We start from the raw sequence: 27,997 nt of genomic DNA, 5'->3' as shown, positions 1-27,997 counted from the left end.
AGGTACAAAGTTTTCTGGTGACAAACGGCACTGCCATGCAGCAGTGTCCTTTGCTAGGATAAAAGTTTCCTTCGGAAGTAGTGGTGTTAAACCAGTGATGCTCAGACGTCAGGTGGAGAAAGCTTTGCTGTTGCCTTGTGCTTTCGTTCTGCCCCTCCAGCCCTCCTGCCCCAAACCCAGGGGCTGCCGACAGATTCTTGGAGTAAATCCCTCCCGCCGGTGGAGAAGGGAGGAGTGCCAAGAAGAGGAGGGCCAGCAGAACGTTCCCAGGTGAGACTGAGATTTCCAGGTCCCTTTTCAGGCATGGATCTTGGCTCACACCTTCACCAATAGCCGAGGTTTAGCTAGCTCAGAAGCTCCTTTCCTACCAGTCCTAAAAGAAATGATGGAACCAGCACGGCTCCGAGGACAAGCAGACTCTGGGTTTACAAACCAGCTTGTCTGCAGGCAGCTTTCATTTCCATTCCACCCCAGACCTTCCCACGACAGCTGCCCTGGGTGCTACAGCAGCCACAGCTGGCCCCGTGCCTGAGAAGGGGCACGAGGGGGTCGCACGCCCCAGGAAAGGCTTTGCCACAGGCACGTCGGGGTTTTGTGCTCCCTCCTGATGCCCGCGTGCTTTCGCCCTCCTCATGCGCTGTGGTTATTTCAACATAACAGAGAGGGAAGGGGCTCTCCCACAAGCTGCCTTTTAATCCAATTTTTGTTTCCTGTTCTTCCATTGGAGTTATGGGCTTTGGCAGTTTCTTGCTGCGTTTCCACAGTCCTCAGATTCTGCAGGCAAACGAGCCTTCTCCAGAGCAGCAAGCGAACAAATGAATCCAGTGCTGGATCACAAGAAGAGTATGGAGATGGGGAGAAGGAGGGCTGGAAGGAACTGGATTGCCCCATCCCAAGGCAGACCCCAGGGAAGCCTTGTGTCTGAGCCTCTCCTCCGCTGCTCCTGCAGAGCAGGAGAGCAAAACCTTCCCCTTCTGTGCAGGAACAATTTGCTCACACTTTCCACACTCTCAGAGGGCGGGAGAGGGATGAGATCCTCTTTGTTCTTTATTGCTTGGGACATTTGCATAAAGAGAGGCTGTTTGTAATTTAAACACTCATCTGCTCCCAGCGCTTATCCTCATTTTGAAGTTATAATCCTCTATTAGCAACGTGTCAATCACAGTGCCACGGGCTGGCCTGAAGGTTACACTGCATTGCAAGATCCCAGCTTCAGGGCTCCACAAGCTGCAAGCCTGAAGGTCCCCCTTTTCCAGCAGGTGCTCCTGAAGCTTGGTACTGATGTTGGGATCACCCCGGTGCTGTGCCAGAGCCAAGGAGGCAGGCATGGAGGTAACCAAAGATGCAGGCAGCGTGGGATGAGGGCCCGTTCCCAGTCCCCAGCCAGACACGCGGAACAGCCCCAGAGCAAAATGCAGCCAAAGAACCCCAGGGTGCACGGCTTCCTCCTTCCCCCACAGTGACCTGCTGCAGCCTGGGAGCAGCAGACACGGGCTGGAGCTGAAAATGATCTAGAATCTGAAAACCCCCAGAACAAGCAAGGGGTGAACTTCATTCTTCTCCCATGGACACAGAAACCAGTGGCCAGAAGTCAGCCCGGGACCCAAATCAGACCCCCCAGTGCTGCTGGAAGTAGCAGAAGTTTCTAAACTAGCTTTTAAAAACCCAGTAAATATTTACCCTCTATTTCACAAAGGAACACTGAGTAAGCTTGGTTTGCAACACAGAGCAGACGCAGACTCCATGCTGCTAGGAGGAGATGAAATAGCTTTGTTGCTGTACACCAAATTTCTTTGTTCAAGGAAAGCACAGAAAGCGAAGTTAAATGCTTTAGTAATCACAAGGTAATTAAATGTCAATTAGTCAAAAATATGGAGTGCAATAGAAGTCTAAATAAGAATTTCTGAATTATAAATGTATTTGTACCCATTCTGATACTTAATTTTTTTCTGTTCTATTTCTGCTAAAAGGTGGAGGTTTGTTTTGTTTTTGTTTTTTTTTTTTCTGGGTAACTGTCCACATATATTTTCTAGGTTTGTTTGGTTTGGTTTTTAACTATTTATTATTAGGATTTCAATACCTTTTTATCAAAACCATTTTCTGAGTCATGGTCTCAAGTTAGTATTATGTTATTCTTTGACACATTTATCTCTGAAAATAAAAACCTTTAAAGTAGCTTTTGTTTTGCTCAATTTTTTGCAGAAATTTGCCCCAGAATCAGATTCTACTAATTTGGAATTAGTCTGAAGTTCTTCAGGAAATCATTACTCTTTTTCTAATTAGTGCTACTTAGGCTTTGTATGACATTTAAAAATCCCCTCCCCTAGCCAACCGTCAGGATGGAGTTTGAAGAGAAAAGTGAACTGCTTTTAAAAGCAGCCCATGGCATCAAGGACAACTTAATGTGACACTTAATGTGAACTTAGTGCCTGTAACTTCGGAGTTGGGGATAACAAAACAGAAGGGATTTTTCTAAGGTACCAGCCTGGCCCAAGCCCCAGCACTGGATTTGAACACCATGGAGTTGGGGCAATGGTTTAGAAGCACCAGTCCTGAAGAAATCCTCTCCGTTTTTGTACTTCGGAAAAATCCCTTCCATTTCTGTTCTTTAACTTATGGATAATCTTCTACCTAGTTGTGGTGAATTTGCTATTTGTGAGGATTTACCCCCATTTTCAAAAGGGGTATAAATAATATCCTATCAGAAGGGATTAGTAAGGTAAAAAGCACTTGAAGCACTTGACAGAACCTACACATGTCGTGATTTCTGATTCACTATCAGCTGATTTAAACGTTACCGTTCACTGCCTCTGAAATACCAAGCAAACCATGAAATTAAAAATCCCCTGTGCCCTACCTTTTGTACAGCGAAGAAATCAAAGGATCCCTACAGGGACTTAATTCTTCACTGATAAAGGGAAATGGCTTTCATTAAAAAATTTATTTTGAAGAAGAAACACTGTATTTGGCATGACAAAAAAAAATATAGTATAGCCATTGTGATTTAGCTAAATATATATTGACTCATAAAAGGTACAAGTTTGACATTGCTCTTCCAAAAGTTAAATATTTTTGACTCAGGATTAGAAAAAAATAAATAAAAAATCTGAGAACGTCTTGATCCCAAGGTTAGTTCTAAAGGATTTTGGAATTTAAGAGTCACATAACTGCAGTAAATTTCCAATGGCTGGAAAGTGTCTGAAATGGAAATGTGAAATATGACTATATTTCCCATCACTTGACCCCAGGCAGTCCAGACACAATCCTTCTTTCTGACAGCATGGCTTACGCACTTTTTTCTTCTATTTTTTTTTCTTTTTTTTCTTTAAATCAGTCTTGCCCATTTCTGTGTTCAGTCTGCCCCAGTAATGAAGAACACGTTTCTGCCATCACATAACATTGCTCTGTGTCACTGCAACTGCATCTTGCTTCATCCAGGAGCCCCATCTAGTGATGCTGGCAGCCCCACCTGCCGAGATGTGGGGGTGCAGCTGCTTCTAGTTTCATTGTGTTGAAAATGTGTCCTGGCCTTTCCTGACATGCATAGGAACGCTCAGGGAAATAGAAATAGCCTTTCAACAACAGAAAACTCTTCTCCGGTAGCTTCTTGCATCCAGGAATTGGAGATATATATTCTTTTTTTTTTCGCACAAAATTCCAAAAAAAATGGTAAACCATTTGACTAAATTGTGGAAGGGGAAATATATGCAGATCTCCAGCATCCACATCCAGGTGTGCAAGTGAAGCCAACTACTGACTGAGTGTGCAAATGCCTCTGGCTGCTCTGCAAATTCCACCCTCCACGCCGCCACTAAAGGCGGACAGTTTCATTTGGATACACTCTGTCTGGTTTAACAGGAGTAATCGTGTTTCCATGCTTGAACGAGAGACGGGACTCGCCTTAATTTCCTGAGCTGCGCAGCTATTCACGGCTGCTGGTTCACTTTCAGCCTTTGCACGGGTTCACGAGTCTGCATTGTAGGGGCTGGGCTGAGCGAACCTGAATGACACAGAAACCTGGGCTGGAAAAGGCTTCGAGAACATCAGGATTTAGCTGATTTAACTGGGGTGGGGAATGGGGAGCATCAAGGAGCTGAGAACATTTAGGTGCAGAAGCTGGGAGGCTGGCAGCACAGCAATAAGGATAAAGCGAGCAGAGTGATATCAATGATGGTTCAAAGGAGTCCAGGAAAGTGCCATCATCTTGCAGATCACGCCCTGGGATAGCCCTTTCACAGCCTGCTTTACACCTCTACAGGATTTTGCATGTATGTTTAACCATCTTAAGAAAAGCTCTGATATCTCCATGGAAGGTTTGATGCTAACAGGAATCATTTAAATAACTACTCAGCACATTCACACATCACCGGGCTGCACAGCAAAATGCCCAGCTGAACTACAGCTGAGGGGAGAAAGCCCTGTATACTTTTTCACCGCCATGGGTGCACAAACACCAGGCAAATTTGCTCTGAAGAACAAGTTACATGTAGGCTTGAGCAATGTCTATTCCAGTTACACCTCCTCCATCGTTTCCTCCATCGAGTTTCGAACTATCCTGCTGTTCATCTGACAGTTCTCCAGTTCGCTTGTAAGCCAAGGAGAGACTGACGTGCCTGTGACTGACAAGCAGAAACAGAAATCCCTTCCACAGACCAGCTCGGGTGAGATGAAATCCAAACCAAGGCAAAATACAGGCACCCCACAGCCCACAAAACCAAGGCACAGTGTTTACCTCCATGTAAAGAATTAATAATGAGACAGCTAAGAAAGACTATTTCAGATATGCAATGCTGAAATATTAATATTGTTGGTAGAGAGAGTACACGAACCTGCTATTTTGCAAAGTCTGGCCAGATGTATTGAAGGCAAACACTGAATAAGTAACTAGAAAATCCAGATCTTATGCTGTTAGTTCAGGTGCCTGTAGCCAGGCGTACAGACAGTTTATTCTGTTCTGCTTCTAGCTGGAACAGGTTCTCCATAAACAACCTGTTAGGCATTTTTTAGTGTCCCCCAATCTGAACTAGTATGAAATGGTAGCTCCACACAGCAACTGACACTGGTCCTATTTCTGTGTACACCTTGCCCACATGGCTTGCACATAAACTCGTACGTGAAGGGATCTCTGCAGAGTACCAATCTCTGCAGAGCACCCAGGAAACAAGACCTATTTGTCACCCCATTCCCCTGTTTATTGTTACTCTAAATTCCTTCTGAGAAGAGAAAATATCAGTTGCAGACCCTGGGAAACTAGAATGTCAAATCTGATTATGCAATCAGTGAAAAACACTTTGATCAATGCAATGGAGCCTTTACCATTGCATAGGTAAATATTTCTCAGCTTCTCAACAAACGTAAATACTAAATTCATTGGGTGAGCCTTTGAGTTTAGAAACAATACAAGAAAGGAACAAGAATTAACACAATGGTGAGCACAGCCCGTCAGGTCAGGTTATCAGTGACGGGAGGCACACGCTTAAGGCAGTCATTAAAGGCTGCACAAATCAACTGCTAAGGTAGTAAGGCTGTTTTCTTTCAGGCCCCAGCCTGCAGGCAAATGACTGGCGTTGGGTTCCCTCTTCCAACGAGGGTACTGGAATCCACATTTCTCAGGAACGTGACCAAAGCAACCAGCCAGCTGCTAGGCTCACCAGGTCTGCGCCTGGGCTGCCAGAATATGCAGCAGGGTCCTACAGCGCAGGGAGGAGCTTCTTCCCTTGCACAATACTGAAGTATTGCACACGAAGTACCAGTACCAAAACAGGAGCAAATAACCTTTAATCACAACACACCCACCCTGCCTCCAGCCTCACTGGCAGGGAAGTCTGTACAACAATTATATATATATATATATATATACACACACACACACTGAATGGATGAAAGAACTTCACATTGGTACTCACCACTCCTTCAAACAACTTTACCATTCCCTCTATTTGACATAAACACAGACAAATAAATTGTTTAAATAAATAAATAAATCTAATTGTTCAAATAAACACGCAGATGCCAGCGATGACCTATAAAGCATGCGATGCAAAAGCAGGTTTGAGATGTGACGTTCACTGCAGAGATGTGCGGCTCCCTCACACAGGAGACTCGGGAGGGCAGAATCACAATTGGATTAAAGAAGGAATTAGACAAATTCATAAAGGACGGTACATTAAATGGAATAGTTTGGATGCAGCCATCAGCTCAAAGTCTAAAGTACTGAGCACTAGGAGCTGAAAGCACAGAATAGGAGGCTCACTATGCAAATACCTGGTTTCATATACTTTTTAAATTGTTTGCTACTGACCACAGACAATAAACTGCATGGAGAGGCCCACAAACCAACTCTGTGTAGCCTTTTTGAATCTCTTACATCAGCAGCAAACATAGTGGGGTGGGAATACCAGAGAATTAATATTCACTGCGCCTGGAAGATGGAGTTCGTAGACCACGATCCCACAATGTAGCTGTGGGGTCAGTTCTGCTGCTCACCCTTCATCAGACTAGAAGCACACAAAGCAACGCGAGCTACTTTTAAGTCTCAATAAGCACGACAAAGTGGTTGTATGTGATTTGAAGAGGTACAAAGAGGATCTGTGGCTTCAGCTGTTTGAATGCAGGCCACCTCCATCCCTCATTTTTCCCATGACAGAAAGGTAAATGGAGTTCTCCCTCCCTCACACCAGGAAATATAAAGCAGGAGATTACAGTTATTACAGCCACCTCTTGTTTGAAACAAAGTTCAAAGGCTTGTCTTCTTTAATCAATCTTCCAGCAGGCTAACGGGGCTGTAAATCTCACTTTCATGGAACCAAAGCACTAAGGCTAAAGCAGAGTTTTTCCCTCTGTTTCCCTTTTCAAAGCAAAGCACAATGCAAAGGAGCTCAGACGAGAAAGTTAGCCGAGCTGGTGATATAAGCCACAGCACTTTCTCCAAGGAAAGCAAAAGGCAAGAGGTAATAAAACATCTTGGCTCCAGTACCATATGCTGGCAAGGCACTTTCAGGAGCAGATATAATGAATATTCAGCAATCTCTGGGTATTGTGGTATAGCAAAGTGCATCTGTCAGGGGAGTCGTTTTTGTGGCGGAGGTGAGAAAATAATAGATCTCCGCTTGGCAGAGGTAACCACAGACATGTTAACTCAGAGCACACAGATCTCCCTGGGTAGTGTCCGGCTGGAGGTTATTAATGACTCCATTAATGAGCATTTCCACTGCAATGAAGCGGGGAGGAGCTTTTACTATATCTGTGCCAAGTAAATCTTGGAATAAAAGGCTCAAGGAAAAACAACAATAAAAGCATTGACCAATAAGAATAAAAGCAGAGGCTTCTCTAAATGTATTTTACTATTATTTAATAGCACCTAGAAACGCGTGCAGGACTGCTATTTTGTTCACACAGAGTCAAAGAAAGCTCACAAATGCACAAGCAGGAGGGGTTTCATGCTAGCAAAGCTCCTGAAATGCCTAATTTCTTTCCCCATCTTCATAACAGCTCAGCCATCATTTAGTCTGGATTTCTTCCAGTTCGGACTCACTGATGACACCGTAGGTTTTAAACGGCCCCTCAAACAGCACCAGTAATGGAGAGCAGAAAACCTGGTCAAAGGGAAAAACGTGCAAACAGTCTGGGGATCTGCGTCTAATCTAAGGGCATATTGGAACAATTTTGTACATCTCCTACCATCACCCCCCCTTTCCCTCTGTCCCTTACAGCCCCATTGCATGGTGGCTGCGTGGCAGCCTGGCCGGTACTGTGAGCCCCCCAGGATCATGGGCACCCTCCTCATTGCTGGCTTGCTGCCTTGAGCTACAAAACCTGGAGGTGTTCACCAGAGGATGAACAAGCCCCGTGAGTACCGTGCCTCTCCTCTCTGGACGTGTAGCCCAGCAGATGCATGACCAAAACCCACAGCTGCCTCATAGACATTCGGCTCTGCAGAAGGTCAGCAGCATTTCTTTTATCCTCCGTCCCACTAGTTTATGCAACCATCTCATAACTTGTGGATTTTTGACTTGTTTGAATTGCATTGGTCCTTTATTTTTTTTTCTCCTCTCTTCTTTCATTTTTTGTGTAAATCAGCTCTTAACAGCCCCCCCCCCCCCCTTTTCCCTGAAGGAAATATGAGAAAAACACTGAGTCATGCTCTGCTTTCCTAGAGAAAAAAAAGCTACTTTCTGCATTGCTCTCCTGTCAATTTTCAGGTGTTGCACAGGAACTGGACCAACAAAAACCATCCTTCTATCAGCACAGGAACATTCCCAGAGATGGGGATATTTGCAGAGTTAAAGATAGCTATTACCAATAAGAAACTCGTCTCCCTTCCCCCTCACTGGGCTCTCAGAGCATCACTGGAAATGGCTCAGTGCTGCAGAGAGACATGACTTCGGAGAGCAAATTGATTAGATGAAGAAGGAATTTGGTGTTAAATCAAGGATGGGAAAAAGTGATGGGCAGAAGATGGAGGCAGCTGCAGGATGCTCGTGGGACCATGCAGGGGGGGGGTGTCAGAGCTGGTGCTGCACACAGCGCCTGCAGCCAGTGCCTCTGCAAAGCACCAGGTGAGCTGCACAACACAGCAAGCTGTCCTGCCAGGCTGCCTGACCGGCAGCTCCCCACGGCACAGACATGGCCCCAAAACGAGAGATGTGTCCACCACCACACAAATTGGATTCACCAACTCCTCCTAACGCTAAATGGCCGAAAGGGAGAGGCAGAAAGCAGGTCCTTTCTTATCCTTCTTTTCTAAGCTACAAGACACCTTGAGAAAGAGGAGGACTGCACTGCAGGCTCGAGGTGCTGGACTAAGAGCGGAGGCAGCCACTGCCCTAGGGGAGGTCCCCGTCTCTCAAGCCTGGAGGTACCAGGGACAGGCGAAGCGAGACTTTCTTCACGCCAGCACCAACCAGTTAGCTCAAACACCATACCACAGAAGTGCCATGGGTGCAACATACTTTATCATGCGCAACAACCAGGCTGCAGGAACCGCCTGCTCTGTGCACATGCCAGGGAGCTGAACCCATCTGAGGGCAGCGAAGGGACAGCTTCAAGCACTGTCTGGTGACCCAGCAGGCAAACCCTGACAGGACCCTGTGTACCTATTCGTGCTGCCTGAGAGGTCTCCATTACACCATTCCTAAACGACAGCACAGTATTTTATACCAGTACCCTGCTACACAGGCCCACAGGAAGGTAGCACCTACAGCTTTATTGCACGGTGCTACCTGCCGCGGGGCTTGTGCTCTGGCAGCCACTGAATCTGTGCTAGGTCCCACTGCCTGCCACAGGCAGAGGCGTTTAGAAAGGCCCCACAACGCTGGCACGCAGCAGTCCCGTTGAGGCAGCATCACAGAGACCAGTGCCGAGCTGCTGCGAAACGTCTGACAGCTCCGAAGCTGCAGGCACATTCATGTACAGCTGTCTGTGCTGCAGCACCGACGCCTCCAGAGAAACAGCTCCGCGGGGAAACGCACGCAGCGCTGACACCAGCCAGCGGGACAGCAAAGGGTGAAGGAGCTGTCCCATTTCTGTGCAGGTCTGGGACTCAAAAGCAGAATTCACACAAATGGCAGAGCACAAGACTGCATGTCCTCGCTGCTGCCAATTTCTCTGCAGCCTGCACATCACCAGCATCTTCTCCAGGCCCTTTTGGCCAAACAGATGGTTCTGGCTCAAATGCAACCTCCCCTTACCTCTAGCTGGAAGGGGAGGGAGCTAGAGGAAGTATCTATGGTCAAACCAGGTTTTCATACATGCACTAAGACGGGGGATAGGGTCAAGAGCAACTGGTGCTGGCAGCATCAAGTCTTCTGTAGATCCAGCAGGACAGAGAGCAAAATGCAGTGCTGACAGCGATCCAAATCCTCTAGAAGATGCCTAGGTGCTCGGAGGCCAGGAGCATATTCTCAAGGATGGTAGGAAAATGCGTGTTTTCAAATGTGGGTGTTCAACAAGGTTACCATGGGATGTTTAAACAAACCCCTATTCCATATTTACACCCCAAATTCCTCCCCAAAGCCCACCAGAACCATAGCTTATGAGAAGACTGCAATGAGACATATAAAAAAAATATCCAGAAATCATTTATCAATTCTTCTGAGAGGCTCTCTCTGCAGCACCTTCAAGTCACACCTGAGGTTTAAGTGCCAGGGCAACATCCTCCAAGCTCACTTCCATGGGGATAGGACTGTGCAAAGGCCAGTGTCCCCAAGCACGATGCATGAAGGAGCAGCCACTGAGCTGTGTCTGCTGCCTCATACACACAGATTCCATGGGCGTGACACCAGGAAAACAATTTCCCTAGAACAAGCAATAAGGCTAAACAGGGGTTTGCCAGCCAGCTTGAATCCGTGCCCCTCTCTTCAGTAGAACTGTGCATTTATCAAGTGAAGAAATAAGGTGTTTCAGGGGTGCTGGGAGCCCAGCTGCACACCAACACCTCCGCTGATGTTTACACCTGCTCTATAACATTTCTTTCCCTGTATGAGGAGCATCTCCGTCACGCAGAGCGAGGGCACTTTCCAGACACCACGCTGATTTGGGAGGTTTGATGCCCCCAAAGAAGGGAGCTAGGAGACAGCGCATCTATACCACAAACATATTCCCCAACCCTGGAAAAAGAGGGTGAACAAGACAACCCCTGCCAAGCTCAGCCACGCCGCTAAGAGCACCAAGCACTCTGTTAGCCGCCGGGTGTGGGTCCCTCCGGAGCTGCTCTGAAAGCCGTGGTAACGCAGCGGCTGTGGCAGACGCTGCCGTGAGATGTTGCGGGAGGCATTCAGCTGTGACAGCGACGGGAGCTGCACGAGCAGGAGACAGAGAGCTAATTAAGTAGCCTTATGGGTTTTTATGTTATCCATAAAAGCCCACAAGGCTCTTAGCGAGGGTGTCACACCAGGTCACCGTGCCAGGGAGAGCAGCGTGGGGACTTTGCTCTTTGCCAGACATGTGAGTGACTGAATGAGTGCACGCGTGTGTCTGGCATTTCATGGGAAAGGGAGTTTTAATGGGTTGGGAGAGAATTCAGTTCATCTTGCTGTACGGAGACCTTCCCTTCCCTCCCCTCCATGCAGATCAGTGTGACATCTGGACAGGAATTATCCCTGTCCTTTCCGACGAGTCCATCAGGGCCAGTTACTGCCACGCAGGCTCTGTGCAGCTGAGGCAGGAGCTGCCTCCTGGTGAGGGGGGTCAAGAAGAGAAGGAAATGCAAGAGCAAAATCCCCAGCCACCACACACAGCACTGCGTACGCTGGCTCTGGCCAAACCCCATTTTCCAGCCCACTTTCTACAGTGTTACTGGGTCCCAGAGCCCCTGCATAAAAAATACCTAAGCAGCCAAGCACTCAGAAGAGTGGAAAAGAAACAGCTGAGCAGGGGAAGAAGAGATTTATAATGCTGAGCAACATGAAGAGGGAAATTGTTTGCTCTCTTGCCCAGTGTAAAAAGTGGCATCAAATGCCACTTTTGCAGGCAGCAAGGTAAAGCAAATGCAGCAGGTAAAAGCAGAGCAGAGAAGGAGCACCTCCCACCGCTTTGCTAAGCTTTGAAACTCCTCCCCACAGGAGGCTCAGGACACCAAGTGCCTACCTCAATTTGGAGAGCAGCTGGACAAGTTCAGGGAAGAAGAGTCCCATCAAGACACCGACGTTAGTTCTGGTTCAAGCAGCTGCTGAGCTGCAAGCTGCTGGAAATCCTCGCCCTGCCCTTCCAGCTCCCCCACAAGCAGGCGTTTCTGATGTGGCTGCTGAGCACCATTTCATAGCCGGACCTTCCTGTGCCCCAGACCTGCTACTGGAGGATCAGCAGAGGAACGGAAAGCACCAGAGCTCCCCAGGGGATCTCAAACCAGTCTCAGGGCAACTACTGATGTCCAGACAGGTCAGGGAGAGCTCGCAAACCGCGGCACCCATCATTAGGCATTGGCCTGAGGCTCCATGGAGAAGTAGATCAGCGGTCTCAGTGGTGAAGAATGGGCAGATGAAAGGTCGCAGCAGGCCGTCCCGACTCCCCACATAAGCCTTCACCACGGCTGCTGGAGAGACAGGCTTTGTCCCTTGCCCAATATACAAGACTGCGTAGAAACTTCCACAGAAGGACAGCGCGAGCGGGATTTGCAAGGTGAAAAGTGCAACCGCATGCTGATGGGAGGGGTAGGAGAACAGGAATGATTCCGGCTGAGGTTTTTATCACCTCATTTGCTTTAAATACATTTTAAACAGACACTGCTAAACCCAGGAAGACTTACACTAAACTAAGCCAATTACACTGCGATCAGTAACTTAAATTTTGAAAAAAGTCACGTTCAAAGCCAGCTGTGAACCTCCACAGAGAGGCTTGTACTTTTTTGACAAAAACAGTTTAAACGTGCCCAGTGGCTTCGAAGTCTGGGCCCCATCCTGGGGCAGGTAAGTCTTCGATGCCTCTGATGTCTCCCCTCTACTCAGGGCATTTAAAATCATCCAGCCCCTCCAAACACTCCGCTCAGTCTCCAGGCAGGCCACCTGTGGCTCAAACACACAGCTCCTGCCACTTGAAAGGAACACACCGAAAAGCCTTTTTCAAAGAAACCCCTCCAGGCGGCCGCGTTTGAAGAAGCGGAGACAAAAGCTTTTGCAACTAACACGGGGCTTCGCGGGCTCTCGGGGGCTTGCGACTAACCGCAGATTTCCCTGGGGAACCCATTTCTTCTGCCTCCCGCACCGGTTCCTACCGAGGACAGCTTTGTGGGCAGCTCAGGCAGGGCTCTGAAGCTTGGCCAAACACAGCCCGGGCACATTCCCTGTGAATTGAGGCTCTGCTCTGCTCCCCAGCTCGCTGCTCCACCCCAGGGCAGTGCCAGAGGGCACCGGGCGCTGGACTCCAGATGCAAACTGAGTGACGGTACAAACACATCAGGGCATCCCAGCTCCATCTGTTGGGCTCAAATCCCTCTAAACCTTCCCCCACCTCTCCCCGCTGTCCCGGTGTCTACAGAGAGCCCACAAGGACAGCACAGGCTCTTTCGGTGAGGCGATAGCGTTGTGCTGTTATTCCCTCTTTGGTGCAAATGTCACTTCTTGACTTGAGTAATTAGGCTGTGAATAGACTGCTTTTCCCCCTCTCAACCCCTGCTTATATCACTCCATCCCATTTTGGCCCTAATTACAGAGAATAATAAATCCAGCTAGACAGCGCTTTTCTGAAGAGCAATTTGGTTTGACTCTTCCCAGCACTAATGAGTTCGTTAATAGAGGATTTTCCCTCTCCCTCCCCTCTCCTAATCTATATTTCCTTAAATAGCATCACACACACGGGTAGCTTTCCCACACGGCTGCAGGTGCTGCCTCTCCCTAACCCATCTTCTCCACTCCCCGACAGCAAGAGGAGCGGAGCGATGCGCCTCCCAGCCTTTTCCTTCTGGCAAAGGAGATGGAAAGCAAGCACAATTAATAACTGATTGCTAACTAGCACCGGGAGGATCACTCACCAGTTCACAAGCGCGGCAGACAAATGCTGGGCTACTGCCAGGTCAGAACCAGCACCGGGACTGGGAAAGCAGCGGAGCGCTGGGGAGGCAGGTTAGCTGCTAGCCCGAGCAGCGGAAAGATGGCACACGGTGCCTATCACAACTTAGCTGCTTCATTCAAAACAAACCAAACACACACAACTTCAGAACATTTCATTTACATCACAGGAAATATTGCTGATGGCCTACAAGAAAAAATTTCCACCTCTCGCTCCTGAGAGGCAAAGGATTCGAAGCAGCAGATGTTCTCAAAAAATAACAGCTTCCTCCTGCCCCTTATTCAATAAAAGCTACCCAAGAAAAGGGGAGATGCAGATTCCCTTCCCTAACACACACAGAGAAATACGAACTCTCTCTTCACACCTAACCAAAATTTCCTAACAAGGCTTTTATCAGTGGCTCTGTGAAAGTCTCACCCGCAATTGTTGTTCCTAGGAAGTTAAATCAGAATTTCCAGGGATAGGTGTTAGAGATGATGATTTATTATTAATCCAGCTCTAAGAGGAATCACCCAAAATATTGAAGGGAAATGGCTGCATGGGTGACCTTGCCTGCACTGACTCTGCAAAATAGATTACAGACCCTGGAATTCCATATTCCATTTTCCATATGAAAAATGAAGCATTCAATATTTTTCAGCTTATACTTTCAAGGTTTTGTCAGAAACCATTCCATAAATCCCACTCAAATTCACTGATGGTTTCCGTAGCCCTCACTCAGAATATTCTCAGGATATTTTCATGCCTGCTCTGCCTCTGAAGACATGCCCACTGACCTGAGAGCACACAGCACGTCCCTAGGCATTTCTCCTCTTAGATCTTTTACAGTATAAACCTGAACTAAAGCACCAAGACTGAGACAAGGAGAGGTCATCGCGGTGATGTGCGGGGTACAGAGATACCAACAATTCTGGAGATTTCAGCTCTGCCTCCATGCTCTGCAGTTTTTCCCCTAAGCCCCTTATTTGACAAAACTATTTTCTCATATCTCTCAGCAGCCCATTTATTATCCTCTCTATTAATAAACCTTCATTCCCTGATGAATGAATGCAATTTATCATTAAATTAGAAGATGAAATAGGGCTATATTTTTTAAACAAGGAGATTAACTACTATCAACAGGATATTTCTCCATTATAAAGCTCCATCTTTCTCAGCAGATGCAGGAGCAGCACTGTTTAAAGAAGCCCTAAGATGAGGTGAAGCAGGAGGGACAGCCAGGTGACATCCTGCTATGTAAACATACGGATCAATCCAAAAGTGACTGGGAAAGAAAACACAGGGCGTTATAGCCATGATTCACTCTGGAGCTTTCCAACAGAACAATTAAAAGAAATTAAGAAGTTTCACTCGTGTATAAATGAGGCTTCCAGGAGCTGACGTGACAAAGCACTGCCTAGATAATAGAAACCATCTCTCCACGCATACCCCAGCGATTAATCACACAACAGAAGGTCAGTCAGGAAGAGCATTCAAACCAAATATGAAGCAGCTTTCTGCTGGAAACCCAGGCCAGCCTCCCATAGCATTTCTGTGTCCTCCAGGTCCTGAGAACTGTCCCTCATGAGAGCACTAAAGGTCAGCGCTGGCACGAGCACAGAGCGCGTCCTCAGCGCCACTGTGGCCGAGCAAGTTTGCTTCCTGCAAGTTTCTCCGCATCGCTTCACCCCCTGGCTGCCACCTCTCTCTTCATGAAATTAAAATTGCACTTACTGCAACACCTAGAGAAGTCTACTATACAATAATGGAAAAGCCCCAGCGTTTCCTGCAGGCTGTTGATGGCTCCAGAACGGGTCCCAGGCAGAAGCCGGAGAGGAGAGAGCCTGTGCACATCCCGTGTTCCACTCCAGGGAACTACATCACTGCCAGGGCTGCGCTGGCGTGCTTGCCTTCCCTCCCACATCCCACCACCTTCACTGCAAAAGGCAGTCTTGGTGGGGCACAACACAAGTCAACCAACGCCATCTGATTTCTATCTCTAGAGCCAAGGAAGTGATTTTCTTCCATTCCTGGATGCTAAGAAGGTGGGCCAATCTTCTGCCCCCACAGTACAGAGAGAAGAAAGAATTGGGTTTCTACCTCCTCGTCGCTGGCCAGCTGAGACAAGGTTTCTTCTGTAAGGAACACGGGCAGAAACTGGACCAAACCCATCCTGCTGAGCACACTCGCACAGCCATGTGCCCTTGCTCCAGATGCAACCTTTCCTGGAGCAGCACACCCTGGCTGGGCTATTCACAGCCCGCATCAGCTTCCTGCACTGGAGGGATCTATTAATTCCAAGTAAGGGCTCGTTCTCTAAAGAGCTGCTGATAAAATGGAACTGATAAAATGGAGGTAATTTAAAGGTCAGATGAAATCCGGCTCGTGTTCATCCTGCCTTATAACAGAACATCACCAAGATACTTCATCGGCAAAGGGGCATTTATATGTATTTTTATTTATTTATTTATTTCAGAAAAATTGCTTATCTGTAACAGAGACACTGAATGCCTGATAGGAAACCTTCCCACATTAATCTACCTAACAGCCGGCATCCTGCTGCCCGCCTGGGTGTCCCTTCCTGGAAATTAAATCTCCTATCTTCTTTTTATCACACTTTGGAAGAAAGAAATGGGAACCAAATGCAGCATCCACATGAGCAGCAGAAAGAAGAGGTGAAACAGATAGGGCTGCTTTAACTCAAGCATGTCAGGAGACAAGTTGCTGCCACACTCAGTCTCATTCCTCCCCCTTTGCTCTGTGCCCCTCCTTGCCAGCTCAGCCCAGCTGCCCATGCCACATTTTTGTTTGCGATTGGATCCACAAGCCACATGGACCGAATCTTGGCCTTGAAACCAAGTTCTCTATGTTGTACAGGTTACCAGAACTCTTCTCCATTTTCACAATATGGGACAAGCTATATCAAAGGGCATGTCTGCACTGCAGCAGAAGCAAATTTACAGGATAGGAGTAAGCTCATACATTTCCCCAGGAATCCTACAGGAAGAATCAGGCAGTACCTCGTGTTGCTTGCCTTCTTCACACTCCCCATCCACTGTTGGCTGCCACTGAAGACTAGGCTAAAGCTAGACCTGCTAAGTGCTTCAACGTGCTAAGGTGGTATGTGTTGAGATACTCTAGATCCCAACTAAACAGGGGCTTCCAAGCCATGAAACCCAATCCATACTTTTCCTCATCTGTCACACGCCCTATTCTTTGCTAACTGAACTCAGCAATCTCTGCTGTCCCCATCAGAAATACAGAGAGGCCCTGGATCTGTCTACAACAAGGGAAGCTTCTCTGCTGCCGGAATTCAACGGGTAGGAGGTCCAGACAAACTCCCCCATGCCGATCAAAGGGACGGGGCTCCCCGGCTGCTCCACTTCTTTCTGCAGCAGGAGACTGTTACACGCAGATCTCTCATTCCCTCCAGCCTCTTCTCTGCCTCCATCCTTCGCATGCTCCTCCCCAGTTCCCTATAATTAATATTAAACATTACAGTTTTGTTCTATTAACACAGATTGCCCTTTCCAGAGGCAGATTAAAGAGTTTCCACTGGGGATTTCTCCCCTCCTTAACAATTTTGCTTCTGTGATCAGTGCTGTCTGTGTCTCTCACTAGCTCCTAGGGGAAAGGAGTGGGAGGGAAAAGGACGACAAACACTTATTAACAACTACTTTGAAGAGCTGGAGATTGTGAATTAAACTGATGATTAACTCCCGTTTTGCCAACAAGGCAGGTTCCCCTTTTCTTCCTCCTCCTGCTCCTCCTATGGGAATGACAACTGGGAATCACCCAAATCATGTGCAGAGTTCCACCTGATCAGCAGACTTTCTTTCACTCCCTCTCTATTTTATGTATTTATTTATTTATTTTTGTGGCTGGGGAGACAGGGCAAGGGAGGAAGGTTGTTGCTCAACAAGAAATAAATGCACATAAAATACTTGAGCACATGAGTATGTATATGAATGCGAGTGTGGGGGTGTACAGGAATTCCCCATGATCCCTCCAGTTTGGTAACGCATGTTGGCCCTGAGGCAGCTCTAGTTCCTTTCCCAGCCAGGTCCTTACTGGTATTTTAGCCCTGAATTTTTAAGGGGCATTCCAGGACAAACCTGACTCATCAGACAGCATTACCTGCATGCAGCATCACGAGGCTTGGTAGCAAGTACCGTATTTCCACCAGCAGCACGCAGCCCACCACACTAAAACCCATGCATCACCACAGCCAGACTTTTCCAAATCCTCATGCTGAGTCCTTGCTAATAGTAGTGTCCAGAGACACCTCATGTCCAAAAGAGCAAGTACTGGTCCCTAATACAAACCCCCATTCACTGCCGAAACCTTTGGCCACCTGTAAATGTGATGACCTGCGACACATACCCCACACCCACATCATTTTTGCTTTCCCAGAGACAGCTGGGGGACAGCTGATGTTCTCCTTCCCAAAAACACCAGTCCCGGGGGAGACTCTGACCAGCTGGTGTCTCTGGGGGCTTTAGGCAGAAAGCAGAATTGTGAGTCTTTCAAGCCAAGCAAAGAGGAGCATGTATGTTATTCAGTTTATTAGAACACTCCACAAATGAATTACTATTTCCTCGTCTGTCATGGTAAATGGATAACTGAATTTTGACACTTATGGTATCACCAAGAAAACCCGGGCAATGAGAATTCACTATGATAACTCATCATATTAATTGAAAACCAACGTTATCATGAGATTTAACATCTATGAAGTAAGATGCATACTTAAAGTGAATAAGCTATTTATAATCAAGATACATTATTTAGCATACAAGCCCCATACAAGATCTGAGTTCAATGCAGAAATACCTGTACACACGTGGCATTTATTTAAGATGCTTCAGGATGCAGCAGCTTTTTCAGCAAAGAGAACTTAATCGGTCCCTCGAGCTTTCCCTTCTCCTGCTAGGAAAAGGAAAGTGCAGCTGTATTGATTTCTAATCTACAGCTCTGCCACGTGAGCCATTTTATTGGGCCAACAAACTGTTTAACAGACAAGGTCCCTGAGATCTCTGGTTTTTGCAGGAGCGTAGACACACCCTCTATAGAAAGCTGATGTCATGTTAACTGGAATTTACAAGACAATACATCACGAGACTCGGTGCCAGGAGCACAGACTGCCTGGAGTCCATTATAACGCCCTGTGTCATTTGTTTATTACTTTGTCCACTTCCTGCTAGTAGATCCAGCATTTTCTATACTGGATTTCTCTTTAACTTTCCAAAAGAGTAGCACAGACTTTTAGAGGAAAATATGTTGCTTCACCAATGCTAAAAAGCATCCCTCTGTAGAATTTTTTTATAGGCACTAACCTCTTCCCAGCAATTCTCAGTGAAGATTTAGATTCAGCAGGGCCAGAGGATGTGCCCGTTGCACTTCCCAGGAAGAACTGCCCAACTTCAGCCAAGTTATGAACCCTTGGAAAGCCTCAGTGAGAAAGACTCCACCAGATAGCTTGGAGGTACCACAAAATACCTTTCTGGAAAGGAAGAAAGGTCAACTCGCTTTTGGTGGAAGTTTACAAAGGGAAGACTTGTACTAAACCTGCACAGGAAAGTTTCCACCTAAGGACCTGTTCCCTGGGTTACGTATCATACTGCATGCTGAGTGATGATATTTATGAGTTACATACCATGCTAACAAGGCTTTGGGAGCTATTATGCTCTGCCATGTTTCCACAACAAATCTCAGGAAGTCAAAAGATGTTAGGGTTTTGGCTCGTATTTCCCACCCAGAAATCCCATGCAGCTGTTGTAGTAGGTTGGTTATTCCTTCACAGACAAATCTGCCTGCTCTCAAATACCAAGAAAAGTGCATTATAATAGCTTGTGTATAGAGAGGAAAGCTCTCTTAAAAATTGAATTCAGTACCTAAGTTCTAGCCCTCTGACAGAGGTCTTCCACTTCAAATAATATGAATACAAAGACATCGGAAATATCTCTAATGTGTCGGAGATAGAAATCAGGCGATAGTCAATGTTCTGTTCCTCTCTGACACTGAATTACACTGCTTCAAACCAACTCTATTTCCTGCTTTACTCTCACCATCACAGCCCAAGAGAGTTTAAGCAGAAGTTAGGATGCTGTCAAATAAAATTCTCCACCAGTTGAAAGGGCTGATTTTTCCCATGGATGTGTTATCTGGGAAGAGGGGGGAGAAGTCACTCCTCGACCATAATGCATTACATGAAAGTTAAAAAGTTGAGTTATATTTACAAGTCCACGTGCAAGCAGAAATGTGCATAGATATGTTTTAGCATCCGCTACATTCAGACAAGCCAAAGGAGAATACGGCCTCACAAGCTTCTTGGGCTCCCGTTGAAAGATGCCCATTGATTTGATTTACTGCCTTTTGTTTCCAGACAACAGCTTCACAGATTCAGTAATCAAGCAGCAAATGCAAAGTGAGGCCACGTCTGGTCATAGGCATGGAAATTTAATGAGAGGATTGTGATTCCCCATGTCTCAGCCAAGCTGTTTCTCACCCTCAGTGTTCCAAATCTTCCCTGAAACCTAACAAAGCCTTTTCTCTCTGCACAGCCTACATAAATCACTTTTGTCTAATTCAATTGCCTTGGTAGTGAACTATTTTCATGGGGAGGGAAAGCTATATAAAAGAAAAATGCTGGCATGGTGCAACATCATGAATAGGCTGCAATTTCTTTTCTCTGACTTGTCCAAAGGAAATGCATGATAAGGCTCCCATTTTACCACAAAGAATTATACTGACGCTTGGAAAAATTCAGAGCTAGCATATCTCCCCCCACCCCCCCAAGAAATCCATTCTGTTTACAACCCATTTTTTTTAATGCATCCATTCCTTTTAATAAATACTGGCCACTGATGCTTAGCAGGAATTTGCACAGGCTTTGCAACTTTAGCTCTTTGCCATGCATGCAGCAGGTAAAGGCAGCGGAGAACAGTACTGCAAAACTTGTAGTCGATAGCACATTAGTGCCTATGCCTTAGCTGAATTCTAGATGCAGAAGCTGCCTGCCTTGAGTTTCTACGAAACACAATTATTTAAATATTTTGAAAAGGGATGACAATCTTAATTCTAGCATAATAAATAATCTTGTAGTTAAGGCAAAAAAAGAATTGTGATATAGGGAAATTGGTGACCCCAGGATATGACTTTAAGAATATTCACCATGTAAAAGAAAGGTCATTAATGATTAGCATCTTAGGAAAATCAAGACATCCTATTCTTTAAGGATGGCGGTCATTTGGAGGAGGAGCTTCATCAGCTGCTGTGATCCAACAGAGCATGCACATTGTGTCAAAGAGGAGTGCTCCCTCTGTTCATATTTAGCAGAGCACAAGTCAGTGAAGATGACTATGCCAAATTCCCTTCGTTGAATCCAATGAATAGTCCACCTTGTCTGATAGCCTTCCCCATGTGGAGAATCGATAGCATCACACAAAAAGTAGAAAACAGAGCACACTGAGCAAAATTCACAGGCATCCTACGGAGGCAAATTCTGCCAGAGTCTGGGACAAGCAGCGAGCTGAGAGATGGCATGAAAGAGGACTTGTATCTGTCATAGGATTTAACTCAGCAAGCTGCAAGAAAAAATATAGCCTAAGGCAACAACAAGCTACTTGGCAAAAATGTTAAAATCCCTGTTCTTCCCAGGCTTTCTGACAGACGCACCTGAGGCATGAGGTACCACACCTGAGGCAAGGATTTTAGGTGAGGTAGGCATCTTGACTTGCTCACAACCCAGCTGAGATTTTCAGATGGCACCTTTCACCTGTGGTAGGGTTTCCAGAAACAGTTATCTGCAATCGTAGTGCAGAAGCACCCATAGGAATCCAACACTACAACATCAGACCTCCCTGTGAAATAGAGGGGTAAAAGCAAGGTGCTTTTATGAAACATGATGAGCTACCAAACAACCAGGTTAAGTCAGTAGTGCTCAACCAAATTTCCGCAAATCCACAGGACCAGTTTTGAACAACAAAATAAAATACAGCTGTGTAATCAGCCTTTTGCCTAATGACCTCTCAAAAATCACTGCCGGTCACTTTAGGTAATGGCTGCTTTGAATGGCAGGGAAGCTGCCAGTCCACGTGAATGAAATAATCTTATAGCGTATCCAACAACTTGGACAATTCAAGGAAACTCCAATACTGAAACAAGAAACATATTCTACCAGAACGAGGCCCCTACCAGTACATTACATCTCAGCAGTGCAATCAAACCTCAAAGTATCTCAGAAGGGTGGAAAGCTGTCTCTTCTGTTAATTCAACATGAAAACCTACCCTGTTATCAGCATTTTCTGGTGCTTGGAGGTCATTAGCAAGAGCAGTTCCTTACTTCCCTTCAAAGGGTTTCATTAAAGTGGAAGAAGGATCAGGCCTCTTATTTGCTAACAGAAGAGCGATCCTACAGGGCTTCAGTTTATCGTTCACATCTGACGTGCAAATATTTCCATTGCCAAAAGCCTTAAGAAAAAAAAAAATGCAGCTTGTTTCTTTCACTCCAGAAGATAAATCATGCTACTTGGTCCTATGAGTGAATTGGGGCATGTAAGAGGATGTTTCAACTTCTAAACACATGCACACTGAGGGGCCACTTCAGCATTGTTGACTGATCTCTTAATTAGCTTTCTAAGCCTGTTGCTTGCAGTCAAGATTTTCCTCTAAAGGGTTCTACTTCTTGCTGTCACCCCCCACAAAAAAATTAAAAAAAAAAAGTAGTAACACTTGTTTCCCTCTTTCCTTTGTTAGTCATTTATTTTTAAACCATGACAAGAGGAATGAAGAGGGTGAACAGCTCTTGGTCTGCCCTGTACATTTCTGTGTAAGTTTCTTCCAAAACTCAGTGTCCTCTCACCTCAAAATAAACAGATGACTCCTGTCTTTTACAAGCAAGGCATGGGCTAGAAAAGTTTTATTTCCTGCACGCTTTGAGGGCTGCTGAGGCAAGAGCAGTGGGCTTCACAAAACTAAAAGCTAAGGTAATATTTCTGACAGCTGCATAATATTTGACACCTGGAAAGAAAAGTTCTGGCAAGACTGACTCTAAAAGCAACTTTGGCTTATTTTCCGTTCACATGATACTGTAGCCCCAAAACTTTTGTTGGCCAAGATCTTGGAAAGAAAGGGTAGTTCTGCGTTCTCAGGGATTGCCTAGTAATTATTCTGTACGGCTCAGAAGATATTAACTTGTGACCTGCAACTCAAACTTCTGATGGAAGTAGCAATGTCTTTTCTCTAGGGCTATAAGGTCCATGGTGCTTTCTTAATAGCTCCCCTCCACATACTACATAAATTATAACAGCGACAAGCCCATGATATGCAGCAAAATGGCTCACAGCTCAAGTCAGGTGCCATTATATGAAATATGAGACATTGAAAAATATTAATAAATCAGCACTACTGGAGGAAAAATGACCATCCATTCTTTCTTAATTCCTCTTCTGCGGGGATTACTGCCTTAACCTGATTCATGCACCTGACAAAGGAGGCAAACACATTCACAGGAAAACCTGAATGCTTCACTCAGCAAGCTCTTCAGCCAGCCTTCTGCAAGCATACAGTCTGCCAGGAAGTCACCTTAGCACGGGGCTTCACACCACTTCCCAGGAATCTATGATCACAAGTCGGCTATGCTTAAACTCATTCCCCCATTTGCAGCTACGAGAATCTCTCAACTTGGGTGCAGCTCCTAAGAAAGGGTCCATATAGAAATGAGGAGGTACCTTTCTAAGGGCTCACCATGCACAATGGAGTACTTCATAACCAATAAACTCCAGCGTATTGACAGAATTCATCTTTGTTACTTTTTCTAAGACAAGTTCTGTTTCTATGATTAGACCTATAATTTTTAAACAAATGGGGCAAAAGATTGTCAATGATATTTGGTCTGAATTTCATCCCAAATCAGTCATCTACACCACAAATCCCTCAGCTCCACACCTGATGGCCTTCTAAGCTTACTCCGCAAATTCTGTTGAATTTCCTATGCAAAGGTCTCCACTGGTTGTTTTCCACAGATCCACTTCGTACAAAAACAGAGCTTATCAAACATTCCATCAGCATTCAATTTTAACCATATTTTAAAAATATGGATAAAATGGACTTTTAAATTAGTTCCAGGGTATTCTTTCATCTGGGTATCTCTTCAGCAAAATCTTGGCCAACTACTTTAGAAAACACTGCAGGAACATTTTAGGGTGTTATTTTAGCAGTAATTGTGGGGAGAAAAAAAAGTCACAGGCTCTTGAGTTTCTAGGAAAATAGTATTTAGTTGAACTGTCTTACACAGAAATAGTTTATTATACATGGAAATTAACTGAATAGGAATAGTTTTCATAGAATTCTTTGTAAAATTCCCTGAACTTGAGTTTCAAATCTGATTTTATTTTTCAGTATCAGAAAGGTAAGCATTGCTGCTGGAGCAATTTGAATCTCTGTCTTGGGGAGCACAATCCAAGTTGTTGGGGCACTGTTTCCTCATCAGCCATTCTCCAAAGAACAAACCGACAATAATGGATTTAGTATTCCCAAGTTACACTGAGTGTACTTTACTTCTGTGCTAGCCACTTCTTCATTGAAAATCCTATAATTTATCTGGGAAAAGAGGGCAGTGCGTGTGCATGTTTTGTTTTCAACTTGAAGGAGTTTAACCCTATATCTGAGTTTTTTTATTAAAATATTAATTTTAAAAAGGAAAGAAGAGAAACTGCAAATGGCTCTACTATTAAGTCCAGAGATGAAAATCAGATCTTGACCACAAACAACTTGCTGTTATGAAGGAGGCTTTAGGTGAAATCTCCAACAGGGTGCAAGTTCATTTAGTCACAGTGCAATTTCCAAGGCCTTCTGGGTTCCCCTTTCCCTGAAATGATACTTAGGATCAACTATCCGTTGATACTCTCAGACTGCCAGCAACACTGAAAGATTCATTTTTCCCCACAGAGAAGAGAAGAAATTCACTTACAGACTTCAGGGAGAAAGGATCAGGGATGAGCCATATGAAAGAAGAATAAACTGTAAAGGAAGCTGAGGGAATAGGTATTCCCTGACTCTCAGAGCTAGAAAAATAATTAAGAAGGAGAAGCAGATAATTAGAAAGTTTTTGTTTGTTTCCAGCCATGAAACACTTGGATCTCCTGACAGACATGTCATTTGAATGTTATTCCACACGCACTTTTCTGCATGTGTGCATTTGTGGAGTAACGAATTTTAGCTAAGAGGAAAAGAAGTTAAAAGCTTTTTGCACATTTCCCATAGCTCCTGTTGTATTCTCCAAGTGTCTGATTTGATCCTTTCTACCAAAAAGCTCTGATCTGCTCCTACTGTACAGGGAATTGAGAGCAGAGATATTGAAAGCCTTATGGCTACAGGTGCATTTCAGTAACCCCGTTCTGGGTCAAACTCAGTCTTTCATTGATACTTACTATATAGCAGAGAATAATTTAGTGGTGTTTGTTTATTGCCAACCTCTCTATGACAAATAAAATTCTGAAAATTTCTGACACAGCAACTGAGCTTCTGGGAGAGGAGATAGGCCAGATGTTTTCTTGTACGATTGCCTTATACAACTGACCTAATCACCTTGACTCCAACTTGTCCCTTTGGTCAGTGTCCACAGAAGGCAAAAGCATTATTTCATGAATTCTTTGCCATGTCCCTGTTTCCATCTCCCTCACCAGCTGCCGTTCATCTCACCAGTCATGTTAGCCCACACTTGATTACAGTCATTTCCTCTTCCTGGTAATCACCACTTGTAGAATGGCCAACCATAACACTGAAGATTAAGATCTCATATAGAAAATGAGCATCAGAAGCTAGTGATCCCTGAAAAAACAGGAAGACAGTTGTCCATCTATCTGAAACACTAATGATCAAATGGAGAGAAACAGAAAAACTTGCAGCTACATTGCCTGGACTGAGTCACTACAGAGTCCTCAGTCATCAAGGCTAACTGAAAGGTTTGAATCACCAAAAGGAAGGATAACGATCACATTCACCTGCAGTGAAGACAGTCACAAGATTATTATGATAAGACAGAGTTAAGATCTAGCCCTCTGCTGTACAACAAGCATTCTCAGCCCCAATCCAGCAGGCCCAGCAACTTCCTTTTCATTGAGGTAGCCCTAGAAATGCAGAACTCAGTCCCACCTGTTGATTGTTGCACTGGTGACATTCTGCTGTCAGCTACAACATTTAAAATGTTGAGCCACTCTTGAAAATCCTGTGAATATTGACCTCCTAAATGAGAAGGTATTTCATCCTACACTCCAGCACTTGCCCCACAATAACCATCTCTATGGTATCTTATGATGAAAAGAATCCATCAGTCACAGTCAGAAAGAAAATGACACAGAAGTTTCCCAGACAACCTTGCCCACCATGAGTTTTACAAGATTGTTCTATTTTGAAGCAAACTAAAAAAATAAATAAATAACAAGGTGAACACACAATAGGTAATTCTGATTTTAAAAGCCTCATTGATATTACGATGAGTTATCTTCTATCCTGTTATTTCTACAAGTTCCACCATGGAAAGGTATCTTACAAGTGTTTTTCAAAACCATTTGGACTCTGCTTGAAAAATAAGCAGGCAAAATAAGGGCAAGTAAACCCTCCCTCCCAAACATCACAAAACACAGTGGCAAAACCAAAAGGAGAGCTAGAACCCAGCCTATGAACAAGCAAGGTCCCATCCTAGGAGAAGAGTCCTGCCAACCCATACCTGATGACAAGGGTTACTTACAGTAAAGGTGATAAAACTGACTTCCAGCCTTTATTAGATCTCGCATAGCTTCTCACGAGAGAGGAAGGATACTAAATCTAGCATTGTCCAGAGCCAGCTTGGGTGACTTCCTTATTATTCTGAGATCCCTATAGAAGGGTTTCAGTGGGGGTTGGTTGGCTGTTTCTTTAATCACCTGGGTTAAATCACATAATGGGAACTCCAGGGAGCTGAAGCCAGCCATGAGCAAGGTCCCATACATGCAGGCACTGTACCAAGACAAGCGAGCAATAACTGCTTTGGCACCAGGAAGATATACAAGAGCATATATTGTGGGGGCAGATATCCCAGCCAAAAACAAAACAAAAGAAACATAAACAATGAAATTTTTTATCCAGAATACGTTCTCAACACAGCAAAATATAATGAAAGTGCAGGTACATTTGGGGCCCTCATAGTAAGACATGTAAAACTAATCTCTCTTAAATTCACATCTCTTTCTTTTACTGTCTGATTTAAATTGCCTGAATGCCTAGACCTGCTCCAAGCATCTGTTGCAACTTTTTTTGCCCATTTCCTCTAATGTCATAAAAGACAAATATGGCTCTTATTTCTCTCAGTAACAAGGCACATTCAAAACAGAGGAATCCCCAGGCCCACACCAATCACTCAGCCTGCCAACTAACATCACCACAACAGGACAGCAAAGACGGTAAATGCTTCCACTGGAAAAAGGGGAAATCTTCCCTTCAAAGGGAACAGCTGTGAAGCATCGCTGTGTTATACACACACGCATCTGCTTCCTCGATCTTATGCACAGCCACCCTCCTCCCCTAAGCTGAGGCAGCGCAAGGAGAGCAGGTGGTGGGGAGAAAAGGCAAGTCTGAATTCCTTTGGTATAAAGACGATCAAATTTACAACCAAGGGAGAAATCACATGAGATGGTCATATCTCTCATAGAGCTGATTTCTAAAGGCTGAATAACCTCTAGATTTAAGCCACAGGTGCCAAGGGATGATTCTGCCTTCTGCCCTTGGACCTGTTTCATGATAAAAAATACAGAGAAACACCATTTCCCTTTCTGCTGTTTGGGTCCTATTAGCACTCCCAGTCTGGAGCTCCTCCTCTGGGCCGTCAGCTCACTGGGGGCTGGAAAAGAACAACATCAAGAGGCTCATCCATGTGAGGATAAATTTCAAGAGAGAAATTACAGCAAGGAGCCAGCAAGCAGCAGGGAGGATGCCCTGCATGGAACCATGTCCCCAGGAGTCACCATGAACTGAAATCAGAGCCTGTTATTAATCTAGCTAGACACCGAGACCCAGTAGCTGGGGTAAATCAGATTAAACTCCTTCTCTTTAATGGATGGAAGCCAAGCAGGTCTTTCTTCCTCTTTTCTTCTGAATGACAACCAAAAGGATATTTCTGTCTGCTTGGCTAAAAAAAACATATTGGTTTAAAACAAATAAGGAGATCAAAAACATCAGGTCAGTTTTGGCATTGCAGCAAGGTCCTTCGAGATAAAACCCGAAGCAAGAAGAAAGATTTGGCTAATTCCTAGCCCAGGGGGGCTGCAGTACTGGTGAAGCACGCACTCCATTTCACCCCCCTTCTCCCCACCACTCCCCCCAACGTAGGGATAGGAAGATTCTTTGAACAGATTAAAAAAAAAAAAACAGGCAGCTAAAAAGAGGTTAAAAGTGACTCTTTCTGTTCTGTGGGGAGTTTTACAAAGCACTGGACAAGTAAACAAAGCTGAACTTAAAGAAGAAATGTCCCATTACA

General features: G+C 45.2%; 2 long non-coding RNA genes across 4 annotated transcripts in view; both read right to left on the bottom strand.

Annotated features, from left to right (window-relative positions):
• LOC308177847 overlaps window positions 1-27,997 on the bottom strand; it is a 170,021-nt gene that overhangs the window by 109,260 nt on the left and 32,764 nt on the right. The window lies entirely within an intron of this gene.
• Window positions 383-18,512, bottom strand: LOC308177849. Its single transcript, XR_013939454.1, has 3 exons — window positions 18,316-18,512; window positions 16,845-16,958; window positions 383-1,464 (listed from the first exon to the last, which is right to left on the bottom strand). It is a non-coding gene; the product is annotated as an uncharacterized lncRNA (long non-coding RNA).

Source organism: Anser brachyrhynchus (genome assembly GCF_964034855.1).
Source record: "Anser brachyrhynchus genome assembly, chromosome: 14".
NCBI lineage: Eukaryota > Metazoa > Chordata > Aves > Anseriformes > Anatidae > Anser > Anser brachyrhynchus.
This window is presented reverse-complemented; position numbering and strand designations above follow the sequence as displayed.